Here is a 9,505-nt window from a genome sequence, read left to right on the forward strand (position 1 = left end):
TCCCTCACTCGGGACCAGTTCTCTCAGCTATTTCTCGAGAAGTTCCTTCCTGTACATTGAGAGAGGACTATCAGAGGCAGTTCGAGCGTCTTCAGCAGGGCTCTATGACTGTCACTCAGTACGAGATCCGATTTGTGGATTTGGCCTGTCATGTTATTCTTCTGCTTCTTACCAAGAGAGGGGGGGGGGGGAGGTTTGTCGAGGGACTTGCTAAGCCTATCAGATTGCAGATGGCTATGGATACTAGGCTGAGATTTCTTTTTAGACGATTGCGAATGTTGCCAGGCGAGTCGAGATGGTTCTAGCTCACAGGAGAGAACAGGGGTCTGACAAGAGGCCTCGTCACTCTGGTGGATGCACGGGTGCCTCCTCTGGAGGTAGGGCTACTTTTTGGTAGAGGCCATCCTCTCAGGCCGTTTCATTTAGCACTCGAGGTTTCTCACGGTGCTTCAGGTGGTCGTGGCCCTCATATGCATTAGTTCGATCAGCTAGCCTACAGTGCATCACCAGCTCCTATTAGTGCACTCCGCTCCAGAGTTTTCAGGGTGGTTACTCAAGCCGACAGGGCCAGTTTTAGGGTCAGCAGTCTCAGCAGCCGAGGTCTTGTTATACTTGTGGTGATCCAAGGCACATTTCTAGATTTTTCCCTCGTGCATCGAGCAGTTCTCAGCATCAGGGTTCTCGTGCCATGGTCCCGACACTGGGTGCTTCGCCGCCCACTCAGCCAGCTAGAGGTAGGGGTCACACAGCTAGAGATGGAGGTCGGGGCACTAGAAGTGGAGGTCAGGCCGCTAGAGGTGGAGGCCAGCAAAATAGGGCCCATCCTAGATATGTAGTTTAGAGTGGTGGGGCCCAGCCCCGATGCTATGCTTTTCCAGCCAGGCATAAGGCTGAGTAATCTGATGCGGTTATCATAGGTACGGTTTCAGTTTGAAGTAGATATGCCTCAGTTCTATTTGATCCGGGTTCTACTTATTCCTACGTGTCATCCTATTTTGCTTCATATTTGGTTGTGCCTCATGATTCTTCGAGTGCTCCCGTGTATGTATCCACCCCTGTGGGAGATGATATTGTTGTAGATCGCATTTTATCATTCGTGTGTGGTTACCATTGGGAGTCTTGAGACTCGCGTAGATCTCCTACTTCTCTATAAGCTCGATTTTGATGTCATTTTGGGTATGGACTGGCTGTCACCCTATCACGCTATATTGGATAGTCACGCCAAGACGGTGACCTTAGCCTTGTCGGGGTCACCTTGATTGGATTGGAGAGGGACTCCAGGCCATTCTACTAGCAGGGTTATCTCTTATGTGAAGGCTCGGCATATGGTCGAGAAGAGGTGTTTAGTTTATTTGGCTTATGTTCGCGATTATATTGCGGAGGTTCCTTCCATGGATTCAGTACTGGTCGTTCGTGAGTTTCCAGAGGTGTTTCCTGCAGACCTGCCGGGGATGCCACCCGACAGAGATATCGATTTCTGTATGGATTTTGCTTTGGTCACTCAGCCCATTTCTATTCTTCCATACCGTATGGCCCTGCCAGAGTTGAACGAATTGGAGGATAAGTTGCAAGATTTGCTTGATAAGGGCTTTATTGGACCTAGTGTCTCGCCCTGGGGTGTGCCCGTGTTGTTTGTGAAGAAGAAGGATGGATCCATAAGGATGTGCATAGATGATCGGCAATTGAACAAAGTCACCATCAAGAACAAGTATCCGTTGCCAAGGATTGATGACTTATTTGATCAGTTTCAGGGTGTCAAGGTGTTTTCAAAGATCGATTTGGGGTCTGGTTACCATTAGTTGAGAATTAGGGCATCGGATGTCCCTAAGACAGCTTTTCGGACATGGTATGGGCATTATGAGTTTCTAGTGATGTCATTTGGGCTGACAAATGCCCCACAACATTTATGGATTTATGAACAGAGTGTTCAAGCCCTATATGGATTCCTTTGTGATTGTGTTTATTGATGATATCGTGATCTATTCCCGCAGCCAAGATTAGCATGAGTAGCACCTTCCGATCCTTGTTCAGACTATGAAAGACAGCCAGTTATATGCTAAGTTTTCAAAATGCGAGTTTTGGTTGAGCTCGGTTGCTTTCTTGGGGCTCGTTCTATCAGCTGAGGATACACAGGTGGATCCTACGAAGATTGAGGTAGTCAAGAACTGGCCTAGACCCACTTCAGCCACAAAGGTCCAGAGTTTCTTGGGATTGGCGGGTTACACCGTCGGTTTATGGAGGGGTTCTCATCTATTGCAGCCCCGTTAACCAGGTTGACCAAAAAAGGTGCCCCGTTCAGATGGTCAGACGAGTGTGAGGTGAGCTTTCAGAAGCTCAAGACCGTTTTGACTATAGCACCGGTGTTGGTTTTGCCCACAGGTTCAGGGCTTTATATAGTATATTGTAACGTATCTCATATTGGACTTGGTGCGGTATTGATTCAGGACAGCAGGGTGATTGCATATGCGTCGCGGCAGCCGAAGGTTCACGAGAAAAATTACCCTATCCATGACATAGAGCTGGCAGCCATTGTTCATGTGCAAATTTTGGTACTGGCCCGAGCTGATCGTGAGGTTAGCTGCTGGATCCATCCTATAGGAGACCCAAGGTAGATCTGTCCGGCGTCCACAGACCCTGGAGTCCCCTTCTAGACATTTAATTTTACTATTTCTTTCATTTCGAAAACAGTTGTATTTCTTTCAGACTTTACTTGTAGTGAAATCTTAGAAGTTCGTGAATTGTGACTCCAAATCCGGGTAGTAGTATGTATATTGAGGCTGTTATAAATTTCTGCTTTCACTTTAACTCGTTATGGCTTAGTTGCTGTTAATTACTGAAATGTATAATAATTGGCTTGATGATTTTGTGTTGTCTTGCCTAGCAGGTGAAATGTTAGGCGCCATCACGGTCTCGACGGTGGGAATTCCGGTTTGTGACACCTAACCCAAACCATTAGGTCAGTCAATTAACAGTTAACAAAATTCTAATAAAATAAATGTGAACAACAAATGATATATCATGAATCCATACAACATCCCAAGGACTGGTAGTACAAGTCATGAGCTACTAAGACTGGATTATTGCAAAAAGTGATATGAAATAAATACAACTTCTGTTTGAAATGTGCACAAACATGAATTCAACTCTAAAACTACCTAGGGACAAGTGGCAGTCACACCCGGAAGGCATGAACATCTTAAAGTCAGATCCTGCCATCCACCTCAGCTCTCTCCAAGATCTGCACGCAAGGTGCATAAGTGTAGTATGAGTACGAACGACCCCATGTACTTAATAAGTTTTTTGACTTACCTCGGTGAATTAGTGACGAGGCTTTTTAGATAAAAGATACTCGGTGGTATAACATATGCAGAAGACTAGCAATAGAACAATACTAGAAATAAGCTAAAAGAGAACAAGAAACAAATATGCGAAGCAATAAATGATTACTAGAAGGAATCACGATTTATATTCCTTAATATCATGACCAATCCTTTCTTCAGAGCGATAACCAACAAACCACGGTAGTAAATCCATATCTTTTATAGTGTGAGAAATGTACTCAAGATATCAAATCAAATGGCACGACAACACCCTTTGTGCATTTATCTCATTCTCACCAAATATTCGTATAGCAATACCAATTAGGTGAATGAAAGACCAATAATAGTAATGAAAAAGTGGAAATACACAGGTAGAAATAATGAACAAGGCATTACATATAGACAACGATAACAGACTAGGTAGAAGGCATAGAAGTAATGACAGTAATTAGGAAAGAAGAACATAAATTTCACTAACTAACATGGTAAAAGGCCTAGATGTAGATATAACAAAATGAGGGAAAGCATGATCTTTATGAGCTAACAAATAGAAGGCATGAATAACTAACATGGTAGAAAGCTTATACTAAAGTGCAACAAGTGAGGAACATCATAGATGTAGGTATGACAAACAAGAAGGAAAAATATGACATTTGCAAGTTAAGCAGATAGAAAGCATGGATAATACATCTAGAATTTGAGGTAGAGGACAAAGATAGGACAACAACGACAAATCACATAGAAAACATAGGTGCAACAATAATATCTCAAGATAAAAGGCTTGAATATATATATATACACAAGGAAAAGATATCACAACATAACGCTTCTCTCTCGTCCTCGCCTGCACGGAAACACCCTTCGTGTCATGACTGCATGATAATATAAAAACATAACAATGTAAATCAAATGATACAACATCACCCTTCATGCTTTTACTCTCATCCTTACATGATAATGTAAATGAAATGGAACGACATTGCCCTTTGTGCTTTTACTCTCAGCCTCACATGATTATGTAAATGAGATCATGATAATGTTAAAGAAATGTTACGGCATCACCCTTTGTGCTTTTACTCTCATCCTCACATGATAATGTAAATGAAATAGCGCGGCATCACCCTTCGTGCTTTACAATATTCCTCATATGATAATGTATATGCAATGGAATGGCATCAACCTTAGTGCTTTACACTCTTCCTCACCAAGCACATGTATATCAATGACAACTAGGTAGGAAGCATGAATAACATTAAGGAGAGTAATTAAATGAATATTCCAAATGAACATCAATCAAAACTTTCAAGCCAATAACAATACAATAAACCTCAAGAACCTTATTGTTCAAGTATTTCAACAAGTCTCAAAAAGTATCTTCAACACAAGTGTAGGATCCAATATCTCAATAATAATGGTCGTAGAGATGTATTAGTGATTAAGCATAGTGATGACTGAATTTAACATATCAATAGTTTCGCAAAAATCCATCATTGTCACGACCCCAAAACCCGGTCGTGATGGCGCCCAACAATATTGCTAGGCAAGCCTGACCACAATCGTTCCCAAATCAACCGCAAACCTCAAACCGACAATCTAAAGAGATTATAATAGTTTTTGAATAATAATCCTATATTTATAATTGAATAATACTGAGAAAAATACGATGTTTGATAAAACGCTCCCAAAGATCTGGGGTCACGAGTCTAGAGCCTCTAAAACAATCTGAATAACAATATCTGAACGAAAATACTCAAGTCTGGAAATGTATATATAAATAAAACTGAAATAGGAAGAGTAGTCAGGTCCTGCGAACGTCAAGAAGCTACCTCAACAACTCTGATAAGCTCTGGGAAACAAAGACTGCTCAGCTAAGCCTCCGGTGTACCTGAATCTGCACACAAGGTGCAGGGAGTAGGGGTGAGTACTACCGACTCAGTGAGTAATAAGCATATAAAATGTCTGAAGATAAGAAATCCACGAAATGCCACAAAGCAAAGCTATAACTAACAGTCCTACACCTTACTACGATCTAACAGCAAAACAACTTCAAATATAACAGTCAAGTAAAATGTAAGGATGCAATGCAATGCACATGACCGCTACGGCGCGTAGCCCGATCCATTTAACGTCGACGGCGCTCACTGGGGGTGTGTACAGACTCCGGAGGGGCTCCTTCAGCCTAAGCGCAATATAATCATATCATTCGCTGCGGCGTGCAGCCCGATCCATACTCAGTCCACAATATGCATATGAGTCACGTAACAGATTTAATTAATTTCCCAATTTCAATTTATTAAGAAGAATATACTTTAGATATTTAACTTCAGGAAAAGTGACTTAGCGTTTCATAATGGTGATTAAACACAGGACTGAGATCAATGATTATACAAAGCATGCTATCACAATGACATTCATCCTCTAAGGATGCTACAGATCGGCACAAGGCCCCAAACACGGCAATAAGCCCAGATATATTCAATACAGGGTGCGTATCAGTCGCGAATATAGAAATATTCTTGTTCGGGATGGACTAAGTCTCAATCCCCAGTCATAACCAATCCCGCACCTGCCATGGGGTGCGAGTCACGTCCTACAATAGCGTCACAATGTGATAAGCCGGGGTTTCAAACCCTCAGGCCATCATATACACCAACTACTCACCTCTATCCGGCCGTAGAATCGTCCGCAGTGCCTTTTCCTTTCGTATCGACCTCCTCGCGCGTCGAATCTAGTCAAAATCACAACGAATACATAAATATGGGTTAAAGAAACATAACCCAATCAAAAATACTCGAAAAGTACTAAAATTCACGAAGTTGGTAAAACCCGAGCCCCGGGCCCACTTCTCGAAAAATTCCGAAAATCACACCAACGGATTCCTCGTCTCGCCACGAGTCCGTGCATATAAAGTTTACCAAAATCGGAGCTCGTTTGACCCTCCAAATTCTATTTTTACATCACAGCTTTCCAAGCCCTAGCTTGACCCGTTTTTGATGAATTTTCTACAATTTACATGTAATTTCTACCATAAATTCGAATATTTAGGCCAAGCAACTTACCTCCAAGTGATTCTCAGTCAAAACCCTCGAATTTCCTTGTTCAAAGCTCTTAAGAACGTCAACAATGGAGGAAAAATATGAAAGGGTCGCGGATGAAATATTATTTTAAAACCCTTCTGTCGCCCAGCGATTTTCGCTTCTGCGGTCCCGCTTTCGCTTATGCGGGACCGCTTCTGCGGCCACATTTCCGCTTACGCGGTTTTCACTTAGAAGCCCGGACTTCGCTTATGCGACGCAAAGTCCGCTTCTGCGGTTCCTTCAAAACCGCTCCTGCGGCACATTGTCCGCTTATGCGGACCCGCTGGTGCGAGCCACCTTCCGCATCTGCGGAATTTTCCCTAGCCGGCCACGAACGCTTCTGCGACCACGTACCCGCTTTTGCGGTACCGCTTCTGCGGTCCATTTTCGCAGAAGCGGAACACCAGTTGACAGAAAAAACCTGACCTGCAATTACACCTCAAAAATCTCGTTTAACCACCCGAATTCACCCCGAGGCCCTCGGGACCTCAACCAAATGCACAGATATGTTCTACTACTTTATTCAAACTTGCTCGTAACATAAAAACACTATAACAAACATCAAAATCATCGAATTACCACGGATTCAAGCCTAAGTTAAACTAAAACTTCCGAAACTTGCATTTGATCTAAAACCCGACCTAAACACCTCCGAATGATCTCAAACTTTGCACGCATATCCAAAATCACCTAACGGAGCTACTGCAACTCTCGGAATTCCATTCCGACCCTCGGATCAAAATCTCACCTACCATCCGGAATTCGCCAAAATCCAACCTTAGCCAATTCAAGCCTAATTCTACACCGGACCTCCAAATTCAATTCCGATTGCGCTCCTAAGTCACAAATCATCCCCCGAAACTAGTCGAATCATCGGAAATCCATTCCGAGCCTTCTAACTCATAAGTCAACATTCGGTTGACTTTTCCAAACTAACCTTCTCATAAAGAGACTTATTGTCTCATTTCTAACCGAACTCTATCCGAATTACTTCAAATTCTCCAAACACATATAATGAAACATATAGAAGCATAAAACGGGGAAAACGGGGCGGTAACTCCCGTAACGACGGGTCGGGTCGTTACATCCTCCCCAACTTAAACAAACGCTCGTCCTCGAGCGGGTCAAGAAACATACCTGGAGTCTCAAACAAGTGAGGATATCTGCTCCGCATCTCCTGCTCGGTCTCCCAAGTGGCTTCCTCCACGGGCCGACCTCTCCACTGTACCTTCACCGAAGCTATGTCCTTAGATCTCAACTTTCGAACCTGACGACCCAAAATAGCCACCGGCTCCACATCGTAGGTCAAGTCCTCATCCAACTGGATCGTGCTGAAGTCTAATACATGAGACGGGTCCCCAACATACTTCCGGAGCATAGAAACATGGAACACCGGATGAACTCCCGACAAGCTAGGTGGCAAAGCAAGCATATAGGCCACCTCCCCAATCCTCCTAAGTATCTCAAAAGGTCCAATGAACCTTGGACTCAGCTTTCCTTTCTTTCCAAACCTCATAACGCCTTTCATAGGCGAAACCTTCAACAAGACCTTCTCGCCCACCGCATAAGATACATCTCGAACCTTCCGGTCCGCATAGCTCTTCTGACGCGACTGAGCTGTACGAAGTCTCTCCTGGATCACTTTTACCTTCTCTAAGGCATCCTGCACTAACTCTGTCCCCAATAATCTAGCCTCGCTGGGCTCAAACCAACCAACCGGAGATCTACACCGTCTCCCATATAAGGCTTCATACGGCGCCATCTGAATGCTGGATTGATAGCTGTTGTTATAAGCAAACTCTGCAAGTGGCAAGAATTCAGCCCAAGAACCTCCAAAATCAATAACACAGGCACGCAACATGTCCTCCAATATCTGGATAGTACGCTCGGACTGTCCGTCCGTCTGAGGATGAAATGCTGTGCTCAACTCTACCTGTGAACCCAACTCTCGCTGAAATGTTCTCCAGAACTGAGAAGTAAACTGGGTACCTCTATCTGATATAATAGAAACTGGGACCCCATGCAACCGCACAATCTCTCGGATGAAAATCTCTGCTAACCGCTCCGAAGAATAGGTAGTGCATACAGGAATGAAGTGTGCGGACTTGGTCAGCCTATCCACAATCACCCAAATCGAATCAAACTTCTTCGAGGTACGAGGAAGACCACTCACAAAATCCATAGTAATATTCTCCCATTTCCACTCCGGAATATCCATCCGCTGGAGTACACCGCCGGGTCTCTGGTGTTCATATTTGACCTGCTGACAGTTGAGACATCGAGCCACATAATTCACAATATCCTTTTGCATCCTTCTCCACCAGTAATGTTGTCTCAAATCCTGGTACATCTTCGCGGCACCCGGATGAATCGAATACCGCGAGCTGTGGGCCTCCTCTAATATCAACTCCCGGAGCCCATCCACATTGGGCACGCAAATCCGGCCCTGCATCCGCAACACACCATCATCTCCAATGGTCACATCTCTGGCATCATCATGTTGGACCCTGTCCTTCAGGACAAGCAAATGCGGGTCATCATACTGGCGCTCTCTGATGCGATCGTACAAGGAAGATCGGGAAACCATACAAGCCAACACCCGACTGGGCTCGGAAATATCTAACCTCACCATCTGATTGGCCAAAGCCTGAACATCAAGTGCAAGGGGCCTCTCCCCAACTGGAATGTACGCCAAACTACCCATACTAATGGACTTCCGGCTTAAAGCATCGGCCACTACATTGGCCTTCCCGGGATGATACAGGATGGTAATATCATAATCCTTGAGTAACTCAAGCCATCTCCGCTGCCTCAAATTAATATCCTTCTGCTTAAACAAGTGCTGAAGACTGCGATGGTCCGTATATACCTCACAAGATACGCCATATAGATAATGTCTCCAAATCTTCAAGGCATGAACGATAGCAGCCAACTCTAAGTCATGAACAGGGTAGTTCTTTTCATGAGGCTTTAACTGACGAGAAGCATACGCAATAACTCTACCCTCCTGCATCAATACACAACCGATCCCAACTCTCGAAGCATCACAATACACCATGTAAGAACCTGAAGCTGATGGCAATACTAGTACTGGAGCTGTGGTCAAGG

This window comes from Nicotiana attenuata, unplaced genomic scaffold (genome assembly GCF_001879085.1).
Source record: "Nicotiana attenuata strain UT unplaced genomic scaffold, NIATTr2, whole genome shotgun sequence".
NCBI classification, from domain to species: domain Eukaryota; kingdom Viridiplantae; phylum Streptophyta; class Magnoliopsida; order Solanales; family Solanaceae; genus Nicotiana; species Nicotiana attenuata.